The 24,435-nt window shown below is 40.4% G+C and overlaps 1 protein-coding gene across 1 annotated transcript in view; it reads left to right on the top strand.

Annotated features, from left to right (window-relative positions):
* The first annotated feature begins 4,183 nt into the window (after positions 1 to 4,183).
* MAP3K13 (mitogen-activated protein kinase kinase kinase 13) overlaps positions 4,184 to 24,435 on the top strand; it is a 182,495-nt gene continuing 162,243 nt past the window's right edge. The window contains exon 1 of the mRNA XM_066240640.1: positions 4,184 to 4,312. The gene's annotated coding sequence lies outside the window, so the exon portion shown is untranslated. The remainder of the gene's footprint in view (positions 4,313 to 24,435) is intronic.

The raw sequence follows: 24,435 nt of genomic DNA, 5'->3' as shown, positions 1-24,435 counted from the left end.
GCCTTGGCTGCGGGAGAGGAAGAAAGAGACAGAGAGGAAGGAGAAGGGGAAGGGTGGAGAAGCAGATGGGCACTTCTCCTGTGTGCCCTGGCTGGGAATCGAACCCGGGACTCCTGCACTCCAGGCCGACACTCTACCACTGAGCCAACTGGCCAGGGCCTGCACTTTGTCTCTTTACGGAATTCTTTCCTTCAAGAAGACAATAATTGAGGTCTTGTTGTTTCACTGGTAACACTTGGATCAGTAACTTATTCCTGTCTGGCCAGTTAAAATTGAAGGTAGATCTCATAGGAGATAATACTTAATCCCTCATTTCTGAGTAAATATAAGAAGTTTGCTAGAGTAGAGGGGGCTACTGTGTTTGAAATGAACCCAGGAATGACCAGACCAGATGCTCAAGTTATTAACCTAAAACTAAATGGCCATTCAAAGTGAGCGGCAACAAGCATTTATTTGAGATAAAAAACAATCATTTTGGGAGAAATCACTGACTCAGGCTGAAACCCAAATAGTGTTCCCATTAGAAAACAAAGGCAAGTGGTATTTATGAGAAGGAAAAGGGGAGAAATTATATCAATAAAAGGAAAGCATTTCTATGGTGCAGAAAAGCTAACCTAGTGATGCTAATTTAAAACAATGCTTTTATTTTTCAGTCCAGTAGTCACATCTGCTCTCTTATTATGTTTGCAAATAGTTCTTTTGTACACAATGTTGATTTAGGCCCAGTCCAAAGGTTATTTTGTCCTGTTTTAATATTCCAAACGTTTGCCTGACCTGGTGATGGCACAGATAGAGCATCGGCCTTGGACACTGAGGACTGTAGGTTCAAAACATGTCGCTGGCTTGAGCACGGGGTCACCAGCTTGAGCGTGGGATCATAGACATGACCCCATGGCCGCTGGCTTGAGGCCAAGGTTGCTGGCTTGAGCAAGGGACCACTGGCTTAGCTGGAGCCCCCCCAGTCAAAGCACATATGAAAAAGCAATAAACGAACAACTGAAGTGCTGCAACTATGAGTTGATGCTTTTCATTTCTCCCCTTTCCTGTATGTCCCTGTCAGGCCCTCTCTCTCTAAATATATATATTCATATTCCAAAGGTTTGAGGCCCATGATAGGCAAGGCATTTCCTCTGGGATGGCAGCTCTGGCTTTACTTTAAAGTGGATACATTTATATTATTTTAAATGAAATTATTATCAGAATTGTGTAGTATCTTCTAGGTTACATTGTTCTCATCTCTTCTGGACTGAATTTTCTGGATTTTCTTAGTCCTTTTTTAACTTGAGAGTGAAGGTGTTGAAGGTGGATCTGCTTTTACCTTATTAACACCTTGAGACAGATTTGGAGGGTGGTGGTGGAGGTGGTGAGCATTTTGAGATTCCACTTCTGATTCTAGCCCTGCCACTAATTGTATGACTTTTAGTCTCTTGCTTCTTTGGATCCAATTTTCTTTACTTGTAACAACAGGTTAGCCAAATGATTATCTCTAAAGTTCTTTTCAGTTCTAACCTTCTTTGAATTATTTTGTTCTAAGGGTAAATTCTCAGGAAACAGCTGAGCTGTTTTCCTCTGTTTTTTTTTTTATTATTATTATTATTATTATTATTATGTCCATAATTTAAGTATTTCCAGGCTTGGGTTTTATTCATCTTTTCCCAGTATCTAGAACAATAACCAAGCAGGTGATTTAAATTAAGAGTTGAAATTAGTTCTTTTTTTTTTTTTTTTTTTTTTTTTTTTTTTTTTTTTACAGAGACAGGAAAAGACAGGCAGGAAGGGAGAGAGATGAGAAGCATCAATTCTTTGTTGCAGCTCCTTCGTTGTTCATTGATTGCTTTTTCATATGTGCCTTGACGAGCTACAGCAGAGCAGAGTGACCCCTTGGTCAAGCCCGCTACCTTGGGCGCAAGCCCGTAACCCACGGGGTCATGTCTATGATCCCATGCTCAAGCCAGTTATTTAACTTATCAAGGTAACAGCATTAAGATTGAGGCAGACTTGGAACTACGCAGCACAACCCCAGAGCCGGCACTCCACTGGGCAGAAGAATCAGAAAAATCACTAGAACAATTTCGTGATTTTTCCTAGGAGGACAGACGATTTTGGAGTTCAAGGTACAGAAGGAGCAGAGGCAAGTGTCTCCAAAAGAGAAGACTGCAGAAATTGTCAAAGAATTTTGAAAAACTAAAAAAGTGCACTTCTCCAGGCTGGATTACACAGCCGGCGATTAGGAAAGCAGGCGGAAAAGAACTGGTAAACAAGATCTGCCTGAGTCCCGGGGAAACAGAGGAACAAGTTGAAAATGAAACAGAAGTACTGGGCTCTTAGCCGGACTACCGGTCTAAGTGGCAATCTACCGGAAGTGAAGCACGGGAAGTCCCACCCTGAAGGCGGTACCAGGTGGTGGAGGGCGTCGCGATGGGCTGGGAGGAGCTTGTCTAATCGTCCTGGGACCTTAGCTCCGTCGCAGGTAAAGTACTGGCTGAGCTTGGACCTGGGCAAGGGTGGGAGATAGGGTTGGTGGCCCAGTTTGTTCCGGGCCCCACGCTCTGGCCGGGGGAGGTGAGTCTCACATTAGGGGGTGGCCCGGGGAAAGGCTCGTTGGCGTGGGACTCCCTGAAGTGATAGGGATACGAGGAACTTTAGGAACGGGGTCGTGAGGGCCGAGGTGGTCGATAAAATAAAGACAGGCCGAGTCTTCCAGGAATCGGTCCAGGCTGGGGCTCACAGGCTCCGTAGCTTTGGCGCTCAAGGGTGGAGCGATGGAGCCTCGGCACTGAGATGAGCTGACCTAGAGTTCATGTTCCACTCGCATTGACCCCCAGTGCTGTTCTCGTCGGGGACAGGGACTCACTCGTCTTTTCAGCTCTTCATCCGGGACAGTGCTCTGCCACTATTGGGCATTCTTTAGATGCTGTGGAATAGGAACTAATAAACGTACGAAACTGATTCTGCCTCATTGGGAGGGGCACCTCCAGAATTTCAGTGTTCTTACCACTGAATGTAGAAGTGACTCCAGTTTAGTTTGTTGACCACTGGCTATGAGGATGCTGGTGCAGTAGAGATTCAGGACATTGTTTTGTGGTTATTGAAATTTAGAAATGGGTAGAGAGGATAAGGCGATTAATTTGGCTTCTTTCAGATTTCCTTTCTGGAAAGACCTTCCCGGTGAACAATACCGGGGAGGAGTTGGCCATCAAATGATAAGCTGCAGTAGTACCACTGAACTTCTAATTTGTATTCTAAGTGCTTTCTTTTTATAAGTACAAACTCACTTTCCTTTTCTTAATGTTTTCATTCCTATACTGGAGTACTTCTTACATTTGAGGTGTAAATGTAAATGAGAATTATTTTATAACAAAGATGAAAATAGTAATTTATAAAAATCCAGTGAGAGGTTTCACCTCGTGTGTTCACATAAGGTTAACTTCCAAGCAGTTGTAGGAAGCCTCCAAAAGAATAAATCCCTGAAGATTAAATTGTTCCCTTTGTAAACGGTTTGTTTAGATGTCTTAAATGTTATGAAGAGTGGGAATAGATTTAAAGGACAAGCACCATAACCAGATTGTTTTCGGTTGTCAGACTGTGTAATGGGATCTGGGCACCAGTCACTATCTAGATTCAGTCCCATGAGATGAAAATGGCTCCTGAGAGGTTCTGGAATCTTATAATTACATTGGATATTATGGAGTAGGAAAACCTGAATTTATGGCCTTTTTTTTTTTTTTTTTTTTTTACAAAGAGAAGCTTAATAAGCGTCTTTGGATTTAAAAAATATAAGATGTTCTTAAAAATAGGTTGGAAAACCAAAAAGTAGACATTTGAATAAATATTGCAGTCATTTAAATTTAAAAAGTTTGCCTGCCTTTCAAACTTGTTTTCCCAATGTTTGGAAAGGGTTGGTGTCCAAACCACTCCCATCACTGTATGCTCTTACTAAGGTGTCAACTTTACAGTTTGTATAAATACGGTACAAAGTAAGGTTTTGAGATCCTCTAGATTTACATTAATATTGTCTTACTTAAAAATAAAGTCTAATTTTGCTACCTCAACCTGATGTTCAATGTCATTCCCACTTATTTTGCACATCTAAATGTCTGTATTCATAATGGTAACTATTATATGTAATAAATTGGTATCCAAGTGGTAACTTAGATATGTGGATTGACATTCTTGAGGTTTTCAGTTTTGCAGAACACTGTATCCATGGACTCTAACATGGACTTCATTTAAAGAAATCCACGGACCATTAACGGACAAAAACATGAGTCATTTTGTATTGTGGCATTCATATCCTAGCGCTTTGGGAAAGGTAAGTTATTGACTGTTTTATGTTAGATGAGAGAATAACCCTGGATTGATCTAGGAACTTGTAGTATTGTAATTGAAAAATATAAACTGAATCTCTTGAAATTATTTTAATGTGGACCTTCCAAAGACAGGTTTGTTTTGTGTTTATGAGGCAGTGGTTACTATTTACCTATAAAATTGATCAGAAATTAAAGTGATTGACAAAGTATATTATTTCTCAAAGATTATGACTCTGCTTTTTTTTTTTTTTTTTTTTTTTTTTTTTCATTTTTTCTGAAGCTGGAAATGGGGAGAGACAGTCAGACAGACTCCCGCATGCGCCCGACCGGGATCCACCCGGCACGCCCACCAGGGGCGACGCTCTGCCCACCAGGGGGCGATAATCTGCCCATCCTGGGCGTCGCCATGTTGCGACCAGAGCCACTCTAGCGCCTGGGGCAGAGGCCACAGAGCCATCCCCAGCGCCCGGGCCATCTTTGCTCCAATGGAGCCTTGGCTGCGGGAGGGGAAGAGAGAGACAGAGAGGAAAGCGCGGCGGAGGGGTGGAGAAGCAAATGGGCGCTTCTCCTGTGTGCCCTGGCCGGGAATCGAACCCGGGTCCTCCGCACGCTAGGCCGACGCTCTACCGCTGAGCCAACCGGCCAGGGCCTTTTTTTTCTTTTTTGAGAGAACTTTTTTCAACACTTTAGAATCTGGTAGAGTATATCATGGATACTCTGTAGGTTTGGGACCTCAAATAGTTATTTAAATCATCTTACATCCAACTTTGGCACTGCGATAATATAGGTCTCAACTCATCTGGCCAATTTTATGTCTTAGGTTGAAGCAAGAAAAGAGACCCCAAAATGTCTTTTTTCCCCTTATCCTGCCTTATTAGTGCTATTTTCTTTTTCTTCTTCTTCTTTTAAAATATCTCTTGGATGATTCATTCTTTGGACCTTTTATCTTTCTATCCCAGGGAATAAAATTTCTCTTTCTCTATTTTTATCATTCCTAGTTTAGGAGTTTGTTAATTTTTAAAACTTGAACCTCTAACTTTGTGATAATGTTTGGCAACTTTTAATCACTAAGCACTAAACATGGCTTTTCCTGGTCTCCTTTGTAGATGCACTGGCTTCTTATTTAGAATTTGTTCAATTCTAAAATCAGATAGTAGTTCTAGGAATTCCTCTTTTGGATATATTTGCACTAGCACACAAAAATTTGTATACAAAAATATTCATCATATTATCATTTTAAATTTAAAAAAAAACTAGAATAGCTTAAACATTTCTCCACCAAGTTCTGATTAAATAAATGCCTTCATACAATGTAGTACTTTGCAGCTCTTAGAAAGAATGAAACAGACTCATTGGTGGAAATATGGAAAAATCTCTGTGAGATTGATTGTTAACTAGAAAAACAGTATAAAACTATAACATATAGTGTTTTCATTTGTGTTTTTAAAAGCACACATTTATATATATACATGCAAAATTTCTTCATACCTATAGAATACACTACTATGATATGTCTATCCACCCCCACCCCCACCCCCACATGCACACTAATGACGCAGGTACTCCTGAGGAATGAGACTATATAGGTCTAGATTAGGAAGAAGACTCATATTTTTCTGTATACTCTTTCTAGTGGATTAAATATTTTTTTACTGTGAAAATGGCTTTATTTGTATAATACTAAGAAACAAACAGCAAAACTTTAGACTAATTTCATAATTATGGGCGTCATTTGACTTTTGTCCTTATAATTACTTTCACTAGTCAGAGGAATGGGGTTGCACAAGTGAGTTAAGTTTTTTTTTTGTTTTTTTTTTTTTTACAGAGCTGCATGGAAGGGTTAGTGATATTATAATAGATTTTTAACCTTGACATTAGATTATTACTCTTAATAAGGATTTTTGATGAACTAAAGTGCTTAGTGCTGCCAAATTCAATACTGTTATATAGTTTATAGCATGTTGCTGACTTCATGAGGTGATATGGATGATACTTCATTTACAAGCTAGGTTTGTATTGCATTGGCAAGGTTCTTTTGAGCGTCTGTTACTGAATAGGATGGATTTTGTTTTATTTGAATTGGTATTTAGGGGCTCTACTCTGTAAACAAATCTTAGTTATAATTACACTTTTAAAAAATTATTGAATTTAGAAAGACAGAGAGAGGAAGGGAAGAAGGGAGAGAGAGAGAGAGAAGCGTTTTTTTTGTTTGTTTGTTTGTTTTTGTATTTTTCTGAAGCTGGAAACGGGGAGAGACAGTCAGACTCCCGCATGCGCCCGACCGGGATCCACCCGGCACACCCACCAGGGGCAACGCTCCGCCCACCAGGGGGCGATGCTCTGCCCCTCCGGGGCCTCGGTCCGGCGATCAGAGCCACTCCAGCGCCTGGGGCAGAGGCCAAGGAGCCATCCCCAGCGCCCGGGCCATCTTTGCTCCAATGGAGCCTTGGCTGCGGGAGGGGAAGAGAGAGACAGAGAGGAAGGAGGGGGGCGGGGTGGAGAAGCAAATGGGCGCTTCTCCCATGTGTCCTGGCCGGGAATCGAACCCGGTTTCCCCGCACGCCAGGCCGATGCTCTACCGCTGAGCCAACTGGCCAGGGCCGAGAAGCGTTTCTTATTCCATTTGATTGTGCATTCTTTGGTTGCTTCCCATGTGTGCCCTCACCGGGATAGAACCCTTAACCTTGGCATTTTGGGACAGTGCTCTAACTGACTGAGCTAAGCAGCCAGGGCTATTGCACTTTGTTTTGATTTCTAGAATTGGCCTAATGCATTTAAGAGAACGGCCTGTTTTCTCTGTTAGTAAAATCAGTAAACCAGAAAGGTCATTTAAATATAATAAATTTAGATAATACAGATAACCTTATTTTATATTGATGATATTACTTAGAATTGGCTGATTATTTGCTTTGGGACTCAGCAGAAATTTCTGGTGACTTTCACTTCTCTAGCTATGTCTTTCCACACTTTCATTGTGGGAAATTTGGAATAATAGTAATAGGTGAATAAAATGAGTCCTACAAGAAATTTAAAGATAAAATAATCTTTGTTTTATTAGTAGAATTTTATTTGAAACCTGCTTGAGAATAAGTTATGTAAGATACCTACCCATAGGATACCACTGATTGTGTAACTTGTTAAAACCAAAGTGAAGGCCACTAATCTAGGGGCTGCATCATGATTAATGGAATAGAATAGGTTATGGTAGGTCAGGTGTTCTCTATATACCATACTTTAGCAGAGTATTTTGCTTATAATCATTGCTGTTAAATAATTTGCTTCTTGAGAGCCTTGAATTTAATCACAACTAGCCACAAAATGAAAATCATTGGGCAGGATGCCTAGAATGGGACTCCTTGCTCTTGCTAAGAGATTGGATAGTAGTAAATTGAATCCAAGGCTTGATTGTGTTTTCCTGAGTCAAGGTGAATATGGTAAAGATAAAAAATAGAAAGGAGAGGAACATGAACATAAAACTTACATATAGATAACAGAATTGAGGGAGATACATGTATATGTATGTCTGTGCACATAATATGTAATATATATAAAATATGTATATATTATTTCACATATATATAAAAATATTTCTGAAAACAAAAAAATTCTAGGAAGATACTCAGTTAATCCAAGAGAAAAATAAGTTAGAATTTTAAGGCCTCAGAGCTGGGCCTGTCATAGGCTAATTCATGATTGTGAGAGCAGCTTAAAGAATTTTGTATGTTTTAGGATCATTACAGGATTTAATGGGAAGGTAGACAAAACCCTGAGAGTGAGACAGTTTAAATCTAGTGTTATGTTATGGTTAAGGGTATATCTTTTAAGATTCTGTTCTTGGTATTGTTTTGGGGAGAGGAGAAAGAAGGGAGAACTCAAAAATTTATTGCTGTTCACCCAAGTGTCCATCAGTGGACCAGTGGATTAAAAAGCTGTGGTACATATTCACAGTGGAATACTACGTGGCCGTGAGGAAGAAGGAAATCTTACCTTTTGTGACAACATGGATGGACCTGGAAACTATTATGCTAAGAGATATAAGCCAGGCAGAAAAAGAAAAATATCATATGACCTCACTCATTTGAGGAATCCAGTGAACAGTGTGAACTGAGTAGTGGAATTGAGACAGAGGCGGGATCAAAGGGACCAGAGAGAAAGCAGACAGAGGGAAAGGGGATGAGAGGATGCGATCAGAGAAGGGAAAGAGATTGATGAAATTATATAAATATATACATAACACAGCGTTATTGAGAGCAGGAAAGCAAATCCTGGAGGGAAGGGGGAGGGCATTGGAGGAGGGGGCAAGGAGGGGTCAAGGGGAACGGGGTGGGGGATGTACTCAGTGGGACACTTGAATTTATATAAACGCAATAATTAAAAAAAAAAGTATTGCTATTCAATTTGAATTTGAGTTGCATCTACAAGTCTTTACTAGCATTCCAATTGTGTATGACGAAGATGGAGTAACTAGATCTATCAACCTATAAAACATAAATGTACAAAATTTGGTTTCACTGTTAGATATACCTTGAAGGAAAAGAGGATTATGTTAATTATTTTTGTGACTACATGAAACAACAACTATGATGACCTACGTTGAAGGGGACAGGGACTATTTTGTTCAGAAAATAGAAAACTTTGGAAGAGTTGGAGAAACTCCTTAGGAAGTACATTTGTTCTATTGAGGCCAAAATTAATTCTAAGAGAAGGTATAGAACTAGACAACAATCGAGTAGATGGTGTCAGGAGGCAGTGAACCCCAGGACATTGAGTTACTTAAGCACAGTTTGAACATCAGGAATGTTGCAGAGGGGATTTCTCACTGTGTGGAAGATTGCACTAGATTAATATGAAATTCCTTTCAAACCTAAGGTTTTTTTATAGTGTTTTTTTTTTAATAGTATGAGTATATGTTCTGTTATCTCTGCATTTAAATACTGATAGCTTACTTATCCACCAAGCTCCACTTACCCATAAACAGGAAATTTAAAAATTAACCTGAGCTCCAAAATTATAAGACACAAACTATATGCTTTTCTCAGGTCCTTACTCAGTTTATTTACTTTTTTGTAGACATAGTTCTAATAGGCTTAATTAACTGGTATCTAACTGCACAGTGTTTTAGAAGCAGCAGATTGTTAGTGTGCCAAGTGCTCCTTTTGGAGGCAGGCACACTGACAAACAAGGGCAAGGAGAAAGTCAGAAAGCAGACCAACTAATTTTAAAATTGTAGTAACCCGGGCTTATTTGATTAAATGAAAACAGCTGTATGGTTAATGGATATTCAAAATGATAAGCTTGACTGAACTTAAATAAGTTATGTTCAGTATGTTCTATTTAAGAAGAATGTGAAATTTTAGAAAGATCTCTTCAGTGTGTTTAATGACAAAAGACGGATATTTGGCCTTTGGAGGGGCTTCATTGTATAGTAGTAGAAAGAGCATGGACTCTAGAGTAGTAGAGTCAGGTTTGAGTCTGGCCTCCAGTATCTACTAAGTGTTCTGTTAATTAAGTTTATTATTTATTCCAAGCTTCAGTCTCATCTGGAAAATAGGAATTTACTGAAGAGTAAAAGATAATATATGTAAAAGGTTTGCCAGTATTAGGTGATAAACAGATAGTAGCTATTATGTTTCATTATTACCATAAAGTACCTTAACTGTTTTAATTGTACAGGTAATCCATGTCTACTTTACAAAAATTAGTATATAGCTTTATATATACTATATATGGGGGGGAGAAATATTAGGATATATATATATACACACACACACACACACACACACATACACACACACACCAAAATGATAGAAGGGGTAGTGTCACAGATAATCTTCTACCACTGTTAATATTTTAGTGGCATGTGTTATTTTAAAACTGCTTTGACATTCCTGCAGGGTTTTTTGTTTGTTTGTTTGTTTGTTTGTTTTTTCTGAAGCTGGAAATGGGGAGACAGACAGACTCCCGAATGCAACCGACTGGGATCCACCTGGCACAACCACCAGGGGCGATGCTCTGCCCATCCGGGGCGTCACTCTGTTGCGAACAGAGCCACTCTAGCACCTGAGGCAGAGGCCATGGAGCCATCCTCAGCGCCGGGCCAACTTTGCTCCAGTGGAGCCTTGGCTGTGGGAGGGGAAGAGAAAGACAGAGAGGAAGGAGAGGGGGAGGGGTGGAGAAGCAGATGGGCGCTTCTCCTGTGTGCCTTGGCCGGGAATCGAACCCAGAATTTCCACATGCCAGGCCGACACTCTACCACTGAGCCAACCGGCCAGGGCAACATTCCTGCAGTTTTTGACATTCCTGATGGCACTTCTGAGAAGTGGCTGTTGAAACTGAGTCTACATTACTACTCTTGGGAAACTTAAATTAGTCAGTACATGTTCTAATCAGAATATACAGTGAAAGATTGTGACAGGGCACAATGCTGATTTGCAGAAAGCCTTAGTTCTGGTACATTTTGTTGTATTAAAACCAGTTTTGTAGAGTATTGGGTGTAGGTTGATGTTCTGGAGCCCGAAGACCTGAGTTTGAATCCTGACTCCATTATTTCCTACCTAGGTAAATTACCTGAATTTCTTCTCTGTGCCTCAGTTTCTTCATTTGTAAATTGAGGGTAATAGTAGTATCTAATTCATGGCATTGTTATGAGGACTAAATGAATTTATAGAAAGTGCTTAAAGCAGTGCCTGGCATAAAAGATAGACTCAGTAAATATTACTTGCTATTTTTATTATTAATTTCTAAAAGCTTATGGTTTTCTTGAAAAAAAAAAAGGGCAGGTCTATAGGAGCACATAAACTATTGATAAAAAGAAGCAAGTCAGACACATCACTAAAGTAGTGGGTAAGATTTAGAATATATGTTATTCATTTGAACCTGCAAAATGGTCTGAATTTTTTCATTCTATGGCTTTGTTACTTTTTTTTCCTGTTAAAAATATTTTCAAATTATAATATTCCTGGTTCATTTTCTTTCTCTACCCCATGAAATTAACTTCATTTTATGCCATATCTTTCAACAAATATTTTGGCCATGCTTTCAAAAAACAAAAGCCCTTTAAGAGGATCAGATGTCATGGATAATGATCAAAGAGATTCAGGAAATTAACATTAAGTCAGTTTATCTTACTACAGTCTGAGATGGTATGGTAAGAATTTTAATTTTTGTTTCGATTTAAAGTGAGAATATTAAAGAGATAAGCCAATGAACATATGATGTCTGTACACTATATCTTTAAAACTCTTTGTTTCCTTTTTCTTTATTTCTTTTTTATTTTCTCTTTTGTTCTTTCAGCATGCTCTCTAATGATCTATTTAATTACTGGCCAAAGAGTTACAGCTTTTTCAGATTCCTTTAAACAAGTTTATTAGACTGGCTAGTAGAAATTTTTTGTTTTGTTTTGTTTTGTTTTAAAGCATCAAGTACAAGGTTTTGAAGATCCCGAGGTCTACCACCATTATGCATTCAAGATTTGAGTTTGAATAACTTCATCAAGACTTAGATCCTCTTCAAAAGCCTCAAGTCTCATCTGCATTAAAGTTCTCCATTGAACTCTGTCACAAAAGTAAAAGCCTTAAGGGACTAAAATCCATTAATATTATACATTCCATTTTATATCCTTTTCTCTGGTCTCTCCAGTTTCCTTCCCTTTTAGGGTCTTTCATATTGCTTATTTTCCTTTAGACTAGAGCCAGGGAAACCGTGCTTTCCAAATGAACCCAGATCCTGTGGCCGTGGGGTTTCAGTGTTCCAGAAGCATAAACTTGGCATGATAAATTTAAAATCACATCTTTTGTTGTATCCTAAAAAAAACTTGAGTCAGCAATAAGAAAAAGGATGAAGTGGCAAAAATACTTGAGGTCAGCTCATACGCTCAGAGGCTATGTGGTAGAGAAAAGAGCCTCAATCTGAAAGTTAATGGTTCTTACTCCCTCTGCCTCTTCCTAGGTTTGATAACCTGGAAAGTCCCTCGACCGCTGTCAACCTTAACTTCACCTGTAAAGTAAATCTGAAAATATTTTCCCTGCCTACCTCACAGGGTTGTTGTGAGGATCAGAGGAAATAATGTGCCTAGAAAGGACTTTTAGATAAAATGTGCGGTACAGACATGGGCCTGTTACATAGTGTGAGTCATTCCCTCGGTCCTTGATCCTAGGAAGGAAGTGGTTTAAGCACACTGGAAGCACCAAGGCTGGGTACATGGGAACAAAGCTTTGTGGATTTTTTTTTCTTTCAAAGTACATAGAATACTCTTGTAGGCTAATTCTAAGGAGGAAGACTATACATTTCATTCATAAGTTAGCATTGATAATGCTCTAGAGGTGTTATGTGTTGTAATATATTTGTGGTTTGCAATATGTTAAAAGTTGTGACCTGTGAGTATTTTTTTATTTTTATGAAAGAGCAGAAAATTTCCCAATGCATCCCACCCGGTAAGAGTAAATATTGTTTTAGCTATATATGTGTGTGAATGTGTGTGTTTTTATTTGTGTACTTGGTCATTAAATAAAATATGTTTTTCCTATGAGTTGCAGTTGCTGTTATTCTAGGAATATCATTTTAGTACTAACGCTTTTCTCTGCATTTGGATTCCTAGGAAACTGTTTCTTTTTACTTCATACTACTTGTAACAAAAGACTTAACAGTTAATATTAGTTTGACTTTTGGTATAATTAATGAGATTTTTAAAATGTTTCAGAATACAGAGAAAGCCTATAGATCTTCTGAAATTTTGTTTAACATCTTAATGCCGTTTATTCTGACATCCATACTGTTAATAACGTTAAAGATTGGTTCAACTCATGTTAGTAGAAACATTTTATAAAATGTTTTTTCTTTTAAATTTTTTTTACTTTTATTTTTCTGGCCTGATGGAAAACAAAAGGTTTCTACTTAGCTTAGCATTGTTTGAAGATCTCCCTGGAAGGAAGGGCTATAGAGAATATGGTTCATATGACTAGGAGTCTGATGTTCTCTAGAAGAGAAAATGCCATTTTTTTTCTCTGAATAACTAAATTTATTGATAATGATTTAAAATAAATAAGTCTTGGCTCAGTGGTAGAGTGTCGGCCTGGCGTGCAGGAGTCCCAGGTTCGATTCCCGGCCAGGGCACACAGGAGAAGCGCCCATCTGCTTCTCCACCCCTCCCCCTTTCCTTCCTCTCTGTCTCTCTCTTCCCCTCCTGCAGCCAAGGCTCCATAAGAGCAAAGTTGGCCCGGGCGCTGGGGATGGCTCTATGGCCTCTGCCTCAGGCACTAGAATGGCTCAGAGCAACGCCCCAGATGGGCAGAGCATTGCCCCCTGGTGGGCATGCCGGGTGGATCCCGGTCGGGCGCATACAGGAGTCTGTCTGCCTCCCCGTTTCCAACTTCAGAAAAATACAAAAAAAAAATAATAATAATAATAAATAAGTCACTGACATTAACTTTCTCTAAAAACATATCCACCTTTTTGGTAATAGCATTGGTTAGGAATAGGTGACTTATATTATCTATGAATAACAATAGGGAATGGATTTTTCTTCCAAGGGTTGTATATTCCAATTCATTGGCAAAGAACTAATTCTTTAGTATATTGAACAAATGCACTTAGTGCCCTGAGAGTCCTTATTTACATTTGGATGGAATACTGTAGAAAATATTGATATCCTCTCCTTACAAATTATATAAATGTATATAATCCTAGCAACATGAATGTCAGAAGTTTGAAAATGTGGAATCCAACTGCTTCATTTTTTTCTGAACAGTCATAACCAAATTTCACGCATTGGTAGAAACAAAACAAATCACACAGATTGAGCAAATCACACAGATTGAGCAAATCGAGGCTCTTTTGTGTATGGTGATTGCAACAGTGGCATAAAGGTTTATGATTATATACAATAAACTTTTTGTCGTTCCTCCTCCCAAAGGATCACCTTGATATTTATCTTTTCTCCGTGGAAAAGGTAGACTGCCCACAAAAACAGTCAAGAAAAGTAGTTAGGCATCCTTGACCGTCTTTGATCTTCAACCCTCATGAGTCTCATCAAATTCTGTCTTTTCAACCTCCTAAATATCTTTCAAACTATCCATCTCTCTTGTTCTCACATTCACTCCACTTCTACTGCCATCAACTGTGTGTGCACTTCTACAATAGCTCTTGGCTGGTGTCCTGGATTCACCCTTTTCTAATCTTACTGTTTTTAGTCATCTTTTAAAAAATGCAACTCTATAATCTTTTTGGTCTTCTGCTTTAAACTCTTGGTGTCTTATTACCCTTAGACTTCAACCCAAAATCTTTAATCATTTTTCTGTGCCTACTTAGCTTCAACCACAATGGCCTTCCAATTCCTTGAAGATGCCATTTTTTTCTTTTTCATGGATTTTTGCAATACTTTCTGCTTGGAATGCTTTTGTCCCTCTTATACCTCTTTACTTAACTCACTCCTACTTACATTACTGATCTCACCTTAAATATTTTTTTCTTCAAAGGCCTTCCCCCATAGCCCAGACTAGAGTAGACTGTCTTCCCTCATTATTCTTTCTTTTTTTTTTTTTTTTTTTTGTATTTTTCTGATGCTGGAAACGGGGAGAGACAGTCAGACAGACTCCCGCATGCACCCTACCGGGATCCACCCGGCACGCCCACCAGGGGGCATCGCTCTGCCGCGACCAGAGCCACTCTAGCGCCCGGGGCAGAGGCCAAGGAGCCATCCCCAGCGCCCGGGCCATCTTTGCTCCAATGGAGCCTTGGCTGCGGGAGGGGAAGAGAGAGACAGAGAGGAAGGGGGGGGGGGCGTGGAGAAGCAAATGGGCGCTTCTCCTATGTGCCCTGGCCGGGAATCGAACCCGGGTCCCCCGCACGCCAGGCCAACGCTCTACGGCTGAGCCAACTGGCCAGGGCCTCATTATTCTTTCTTAAATCATCTAACATAGTTGTAATTATTTGCTTAATCATTTGTTAATATTCTTACCCACAAGACTAAAGCTTCACAAGGACGAGGACTGATTTAATGTGTTTTATTTATCACTGATGCATAGGGCTTAGGGAAATCCTAGTAAATAGTATGAAGTCAATAAACATTTGTGGACTGATTCTTTCCACAGCTATTACCCGTCATTTAAATGTTTCACATACTGTAAAGTCTTCTGGGTTATTTAACTTCTGTTTAGAACCTTTTAATTGCTTCTCATCTCTAGTTATAAGCCAGAGTCCTTACAATGGTGTCCTAGGTCTTACCCGATCTGCCTTCGCTTTCCCCTCTCTCCACTATGCCCTAAGAGCCTCCCTGCCATCTGGTCACCTAGCTAATCAGAAATACAAAGCTTTCTTGTGCCTCGGGCACGTTTTACTTGCTATTCCTAGACCCTAGAATGCTATTGCCTTAGATATATCTATGTGGTTTAATCTCTCATCTTCAGATTCTTCAAGTCATGGTTTGTCCCCTCAATAAGGCTTTCTCTGACCATTTTATTTAAAATTGTAGCGTCACCACCACCCTCTGCCATCCCTATTCCTCTTCCCTGCTTTATTTTTCCCCATGGTATTTACCTCTGATACCATTTACCAATGTTTCCCTGATACATGGTAGGCACTTAGAATTTATTTATTGAATGAATGAATTTAACTTGTACTCACAGAGATGCATAATTGTGACAATGAGACCTATTACCTGAACTGTAGGGATTTAATATTTTAAGTGATTTTAAAAGTTAAGTTAATTAAGTTTATTTATATCTTGCTCTGTTCTAAAAAATATTTGATGTGGCTTTTAAAAACACATATAGTACAAAAGGTTGAAGACATAAAGAGAATTAAACAAAAGTGTAATAGTAACAATAAATTGAGTAAAGTGTATGTATGGAACATCTTCTTTAGTGGCTAAAGGCAGGTTGTAGATTTGACTCATTATGAAATATTTTTCTGTAGCATAGGTCACAGACATTTGAGTCTTACATAGGAACCCAGAAAACCTATTTGATTTAACTATACAATTGTGAAATTGCTCTTCTAGAGAAACTTGCTTTCTCTATTAGGAAATTACCTGTTGGTATAAGGTGTACACAGAGATGACAGTCATGGCTACCAGCCTCTGCTTATATTATGTCCAGGACGTTTCTAGGGTTGATCCAAACTTAGTGACTGGATATTTTTGAAAGTCTGCTCTCAAAGATACCAACCAGTGCATTAATTACTCTAGTTTCTCCAACTTTAATCATGAGGTAGTATGAGATTCCGGTGGTTGTAGCTTTCTTCCTTCTGAAGTAGATAATTGGTGACTTAGAAGTAAGTGTTTTGTTTTGCAATATATACTATACATTTGTCAAATCATACTGTTGTACACCTTTAATACAAGGTTATATGTCAATTGTATTTCAATAAAACTGGTTTTAAAACAATCAACAAGGCCCTGGCCGGTTGGCTCAGCGGTAGAGCGTCGGCCTGGTGTGCGGGGGACCCAGGTTCGATTCCCGGCCAGGGCACATAGGAGAAGTGCCCATTTGCTTCTCCACCCCTCCCCCTTCCTCTCTGTCTCTCTCTTCCCCTCCCGCAGCCAAGGCTCCATTGGAGCAAAGATGGCCTGGGCGCTGGGGATGGCTCCTTGGCCTCTGCCCCAGGTGCTAGAGTGGCTCTGGTCACAGTAGAGCGACGGGGCAGAGCATCGCCCCCTGGTGGGCGTGCCGGGTGGATCCCGGTCGGACACATGCGGGAGTCAGTGTCTGACTGTCTCTCCCCGTTTCCAGCTTCAGAAAAAAAAAAAAAAAGATTAAAACAATCAACAATTGTTGATTAGGGTGGAGGACTAGGATTACAGCAAGTGAATTAGACTTCTAAGTGAAATAAAGTAAATCAGGAAAAGCTAAGAACTATGATTTTACACATAGATGGGATATAAAACTGAAATTCATGGATACAGAAAGAAGTGAAGTGGTTACCAGGAGGAGGGAGAGGGGGAGTAAAGAGAGACAAATATAAAGTGATAGAAAATGATTTGACTTTGGGTGATGGGCACACAACACAATCAACAAACATTTCAAATGCTATAGAGATGTTCACCTGAAATCTATGTACTCTTATTGATCAGTGTTACTCCATTAAATTTAATTTCTAAATTAAAAAAATTCCATTTGTCATCTATCAGATTAGCAAACAAATAATAGTTTGGTAATGCCAAGTGTTCACAAGACTGTGGGGAAATAGGCACCCTTGTACGCTGTTCCAGGGAGGGCAATTTAGCGATGCCTGTACATTTTGAATGCTTGTTCTCACTGACTCAACAGTTCCACCAGTAGGAATCTTTCACTAATATAGTAGCCAAAAATCAGCTACAATGTGTGTGTGTGTGGGACAGTATACAGTATATAAGTATATGTCTTTCTTTTCATGGGATATATACTTTTGTAATTTTGTCTTTTCTGGGGTGGGACATTTCAAACTGAGTCTTAAGAATTGCGAAGACAGCTGCAGGCCAGAGATAAAGCAGGGCATGGACTGCAGAACTTTAAACTCTGCTATACTTCATTAAACAGAACTGGTATTTTGAGGCAAGAAAAGACTATTTAGCTAAGTGGTGTTCTGCTGGCAAAATGTGCTCTTGAGTTTTTCTTTCTTTCCTTTCTCTTTTCTATTTTTGAGCTGAATATAAATAGGACTTTTTGAATTCAAATATTCTGTCCTGCCCCATTTTTCAGGGTTGAAAGAGGGGAATGAAACCAACACTAGACTTTTAGAGAAATAATAGAAATATGTATTTTGTTAAAAAATCTTTTCTGCTCTACATATTTCAAAGAAGTATGTAGACATAATAAGAACACCACAGAACCATTAAAATGGACAGTTCTCATAAAAGGAAAGTAATTTTACCAGAAGCATTATAAATAATGTACTGATTAAATGGTCATACGGAGTTATAGTAAATTTATAATTATACATGATTTTTAAAAATTTTTTTCTTCTTCCAAGTGAGAGGAGGGGAGCTAGAGAGACAAACTCCCATATGCGCAATGACTGAGATCCACCCAACAACCCCCGTCTGGGGCCGATGCTCTGCCTCATCAGGGGCCATGCTCACAACCCGAGCTATTTTTAGCACCTGAGGTGGAAGCTCGATGGAGTCGTTCTCAGCACCCAGGGCCAACTTTGCTCAAACCATTTGAGCCATGGCTGCAGAAAGGGAGGAGAGAGAAGAGTGAGAGAGAGGGAGAGAGAGAGAGAGAAGGGAGAGGGATAGAGAAGCAAATGGTCGCTTCTCCTGTGTGCCCTGACTGGGAATTGAACCTGAGACATCCACATGCCAGGCCAACCCTCTACCACTGAGCTGACAAGCCAGGGCCAGTATATATTATTCTAAATAATTTATATATATATATATATTTTTAAATTTTTTTTATTTTTTCCTGAAGCTAGAAACGGGGAGAGGCCCTGGCCGGTTGGCTCAGCGGTAGAGCGTCGGCCTAGCGTGCGGAGGACCCGGGTTCGATTCCCGGCCAGGGCACACAGGAGAAGCGCCCATTTGCTTCTCCACCCCTCCGCCGCGCTTTCCTCTCTGTCTCTCTCTTCCCCTCCCGCAGCCAAGGCTCCATTGGAGCAAAGATGGCCCGGGCGCTGGGGATGGCTCTGTGGCCTCTACCTCAGGCGCTGGAGTGGCTCTGGTCGCGACATGGCGACGCCCAGGATGGGCAGAGCATCGCCCCCTGGTGGGCAGAGCGTCGCCCCTGGTGGGCGTGCCGGGTGGATCCCGGTCGGGCACATGCGGGAGACTGTCTGACTGTCTCTCCCCGTTTCCAGCTTCAGAAAAATGAAAAAAAAAAAAAAAAAAGAAACGGGGAGAGACAGACTCCTGCATGTGGCCGACCGGGTTCCACCCGGCACGCCCACCAGGGGGCGGCGCTCTGCCCACCAAGGGGCGATGCTCTGCCCCTCCCGGGCATCGCTCTGTTGCGACCAGAGCCACTCTAGCGCCCGGGGCAGAGGCCAAGGAGCCATCCCCAGCGCCCGGGCCATCTTTGCTCCAATGGAGCCTTGGCTGCGGGAGGGGAAGAGAGAGACAGAGAGGAATGGGGGGGGGGGTGGAGAAGCAAATGGGCGCTTCTCCTGTGTGCCCTGGCCGGGAATCGAACCCGGGACTTCTGCACGCCAGGCCGACGCTCTACCACTGAGCCAACTGGCCAGGGTTATTCTAAATAATTTAAAATGTATTACTTGAATGTACTTGACATATTTACTAGAACATTGGGTTCATTTTTAAAGAAATCAAGCATCTCTTCATTTTGGTGTTTGGTGAGTAACAGTAGAAAACCTGAGAACAGACAGAACTATCTGTGTAAAAATAATGCAAAGGCCATCATATCTTCTAGCATAAGTTGTGTAGAAGCAGAAAGATCTTGTTTTCAGTAAAAGTGTTGAAGGGGCAGAAAGAAAATGTCTCCCAACTTCTTTGTTGACATAAATTTTGCTATAGTGAGGACAAAAGTAATATGTCCAGGCTTTTAACTTACTGTTTCCCAACTGTTATTCAGAATGCTAACACAGCTAAAAGACTTTAACCAAGAGGGTTCTTTAATAAGTTTGGAAAATGTTGCATTCTTTTTTTTGGAAACTTTTAATGCAAATTAGCATTTTTTCAAGCTTAGTGTGGCCACAACATCTTTTGCTCATAAAATCTGAATAGCATTTGGAATAGTGTACCAGGAAATGCCATTCTAGATTTAAATATATATTTAAAATATATGTATACATATATATGTTTAATAATATATTCTGTGACAGTATTTGCTATACTTTAAAACTAAGTAAATAAAATTTTCAAAATTTTTGTTCAATACTTAGTGAATATAGATGTTAAAATATAAATTATTCTGAAATTGGTACATGTAAACTAAATTGAATGTGTAGTCATTGAATAATTTGTACAGTGTTGATAGTCACTTGTCATTTCCTGGAAACACTTTCTTTACTTGGTCTCCAGTATGTGACACACTGTGGGCTTACCTCCTACTACTCTCAGTATTCCTTCTACCTAGACTCATTTCTCTTGTTGATCTTAGTTAGACTCAAGGCTTTAATAACATCTTTACTTGAAAATTTTAATCTCCAGCTTAGACCCTCCTCTGAACTCCAAAACTTCCAATTTAATATTTCCATTTGTATGCCTAATATTCATCTCAAACTTAACATGTTCAAAGTTGAACTCCGAATATTCCCTCTCATCAAACTTCTTTCAGTATTTCCATTTCAGTAGACAATTACATCCATCGTGTTTCTCAACTCTGGAGTTATCCCTGAGTCCTTTCTCTCATCCTTTAGAAAGTTGTCTCAACGCTAAAAATTTAACCAGAATCTGATCACCTCTCCTGCTCCCCTTCACACTTGCCTCCTATTTTATCTTCTTTCTTTTACCCTTGCCCCTTTCACTTTATTAACACAATTCCAAAGTGATCCAGTTAAGACAATCCATGTCAAGTCACTCTGCTCAAAATTCCAAAAGCTTCCTATCTCAATAATGAAAACCCTTTATTTACCTCTTTGACCTGATCTCCTACTTTAAGATTCTCTTGCTTCAGCCTACTTTCTGGGACTTTGCAGGTGCTGTTTCCAGTGCTTGGAAAGTTCTAGATACCATGTGGCACTTTTCCTTACCTCCTTCAGGATTTGACACAGAAGTCACTTCCTCAGTGAGGTCTAACTCCCAATCCCTCTTCTTTTTCACCACACACTCCTCCTTCTCCTCTTTCTCCTCTTTCTCCTCCTCCTCTTCCTCCTTTTCCTCCTCCTCCTCCTCCTTCTTCTTCTCCTCCTCCTCTTTTTCTTTGTCCTCCTCCTCCCCCCTTCCTCCTCCCCCTCCTCTTCCTCCTTCTCCTCCTCCTCCTTCTTCTTCCTTTCCTTTCCTCCTCTTCCTCCTCCTCCTCTCCTCCTCCTCCTGCTCCTCCTCCTCCTCCTCCTCCTCCTCCTCTTCTTCCTCCACCTCTTTCTCCTCCTCCTTTTTCCAAGTGAAAGGATAGATAGACAGACTCATGCATGCATCTTTATGGGGAGCCACCTGGCAAACCCCCTTCAGTCTGGTGCTGATGCTCGCAACTGAGCTATTTTTAACACCTGAGATGAAGGTTCCACAGAGCCATCCTCAGCGCTCACTTCTTTTTTTTTTTTTTTTTTCCCATTTTTCTGAAGCTGGAAACAGGGAGAGACAGTCAGACAGACTCCCGCATGCGCCCGACCGGAATCCACCCGGCACGCCCACCAGGGGCGACGCTCTGCCCATCCTGGGCTTCGCCATGTTGCGACCAGAGCCACTCTAGTGCCTGGGGCAGAGGCCACAGAACCATCCCCAGCGCCCGGGCCATCTTTGCTCCAATGGAGCCTTGGCTGCGGGAGGGGAAGAGAGAGACAGAGAGGGAAAGTGCGGCGGAGGGGTGGAGAAGCAAATGGGTGCTTCTCCTGTGTGCCCTGGCCGGGAATCGAACCCGGGTCCTCCGCACGCTAGGCCAATGCTCTACCGCTGAGCCAACCGGCCAGGGCAGTGCTCACTTCTTAATCCCTTTTCTTCCTTTCTTTTTCTCCTTAGCACTTCTCACTATGTAATATTCTCTGTTTTCCCTTATGTATCTTATTTCTTTCTTGCAGTACTAGAATTTAAGCTGCATGAGATCAGAGGGAATTGTTTTGTCTTTTTTGTTTGATTAATCTCTGCTATAATTCCATTCCTAGAACAGGGCCTGGTTCATAGAAGGTATTAACTAAATATTTGTTGAATGAATTAATGGATTACTCATTTATGGAATTGCTTAATTGTCTTAATTACCTGAATATAATATTTAGTTTCCTTAATGTGGCAGAATATTAAATAATGATTGGATCTATATAGAAATCAAAGTTTTGAAATAATGGTTAAAATCCCATTTGAGTTGAGAATTTCTCAGACTGTCAGTATATACAGTGTGTCCATAAAGTCATGGTGCACTTTTGATCAGTCACAGGAAAGCAACAAAAGACCATAGAAATGTGAAATCTGCACCAAATAAAAGGAAAACTCTCCCAGTTTCTGTAGGATGATGTGGCAGCATGTGTGCATGCACAGATGATGACATAACACCATGTATACAGCGGAGCAGCCCACGGCCATGCCAGTCAAGATGTGGACGGTACAGAGGAAAGTTCAGTGTGTTCTGTGGCTTGCTAAATTCGAATCCGTGACCAAAGTGCAACGTGAATATTGGTGCGTTTATAACGAAGCGCCACCACATAGGAATAACATTAACTCGGTGGGATAAGCAGTTGAAGGAAACTAGCAGTTTGGTGGAGAAACCCTGTTCTGGTAGGCTATCAGTCAGTGACGAGTCTGTAGAGCAGGGGTCCCCAAACTACGGCCCGCGGGCCACATGCGGCCCCCTGAGGCCATTTATCCGGCCCCCGCCACACTTCCTGAAGGGGCACCTCTTTCATTGGTGGTCAGTGAGAGGAGCACATTGACCATCTCATTAGCCAAAAGCAGGTCCATTGTTCCCATTGAAATACTGGTCAGTTTGTTGATTTAAATTTACTTGTTCTTTATTTTAAATATTGTATTTGTTCCTGTTTTTTTTTTTTGTTTTTTTTTTTACTTTAAAATAAGATATGTGCAGTATGCATAGATATTTGTTCATAGTTTTTTTTATAGTCCGGCCCTCCAACGGTCTGAGGGACAGTGAACTGGCCCCCTGTGTAAAAAGTTTGGGGACCCCTGCTGTAGAGGCTATATGGGATAGCTACCTAAGGAGCCCTAAAAAATCTGTGTGTGAGCCCACATTGAACTGCACTGAATAGGTATGAAACTGGGAGGGTTTTCCTTTTATTTGGTGCAGATTTCACATTTCTATGGTCTTTTGTTGCTTTCCTGTGACTGGTCAAAAGTGCACCATAACTTTATGGACACACTGTAATTAGACTCATTCATTCAATTACTGTTCATTAGCACTTGCTATTTTCAGATATGCTGTCAGTGTGCAATTAGAAATAATGTTTCCACAAGTTAGAATTCAGTAAATTGTTCCTAAATGAGCAAGGTAGACATAGTCAATATAGCTGTAGTATTTTTTTCTGAACTAGCCATAGCATATACAAATAGATATGTAGAGAATGGTAGCTAATTTAATTGGAGAAAATAAAAGAGTACATATACTAAATAGAAAAATGACTAAAGAACTTTCACACAAGGGAAGAAAAGACTGACTTCCAAGTTTGTATGAGCTGTAATGCAACTGCTTTTATAACCATGTGGTATTAGTTACAGACATATCAAAATATGAGTAGCAAGACTGAAAACCAGAATTAGATATCAGTATTAAGAGCGTTATTTTGAAAAACAAAACAAAACACCCCAAATCTAACCCAAGGATCAGAAATTGGCATGGGTCCAATTCAGAGGAACCAGTGTATGTATTGCAGATTTGTGTTAAGAATGAAGACAAAAACAAATACCAAGATAATGAAGATTTATGATTCAGTTTGTTCAGAGATTTTAATGATAACTATTGAATATTAAAATGTGGTAACATTTTTTTTTTTTGACAGAGACAGAGTCAGAGAGAGGGACAGATAGGGATAGACAGACAGGAAGGGAGAGAGATGAGAAGCATCAATTCTTTGTGGCACCTTAGTTCTGCATTGATTGCTTTCTCATATGTGCCCTGACTGGGGGTGGGGTGGGGTCTCCAGCAGAGCAAGTGACCCCTTGCTCAAGCGGGCATCCTTGGGCTCAAGCCAGCAACCTTTGGGCTCAAGCCAGTGACCATGGAGTCATGTCTATGATCCCATGCTTAAGCCAGGCACCCTGCACTCAAGCTAGTGAGCCTGTGCTCAAGCCGGATGAGCCTGCACTCAAGCTGGTGACCTCGGGGTTTCGAACCTGGGTCTTCTGCATCCCAATTTGACGCTCTATGCACTGTGCCACCACCTGGTCAGGCTGGTAACATTTTTTAGATATGTAATTTCTGCCAAAATTAATAAACAGCAAATAAATGAAACAACATGTTTTCTTGAGATGGTTTTAGATTTGTAGTTATATGTGTAAATTAAGCTCTCAAATCAAAAATGTTCATATTAAATTATGGGAATAGAATTTTGCTTCTGTTTGGGGTGTTATAAATTGCAGGAGAATATTTCTCCT

Source organism: Saccopteryx bilineata, chromosome 8, assembly GCF_036850765.1.
Source record: "Saccopteryx bilineata isolate mSacBil1 chromosome 8, mSacBil1_pri_phased_curated, whole genome shotgun sequence".
NCBI lineage: Eukaryota > Metazoa > Chordata > Mammalia > Chiroptera > Emballonuridae > Saccopteryx > Saccopteryx bilineata.
The sequence above is the reverse complement of the archived record's forward strand: the minus strand, read 5'-3'. Positions and strand labels throughout refer to the sequence as shown.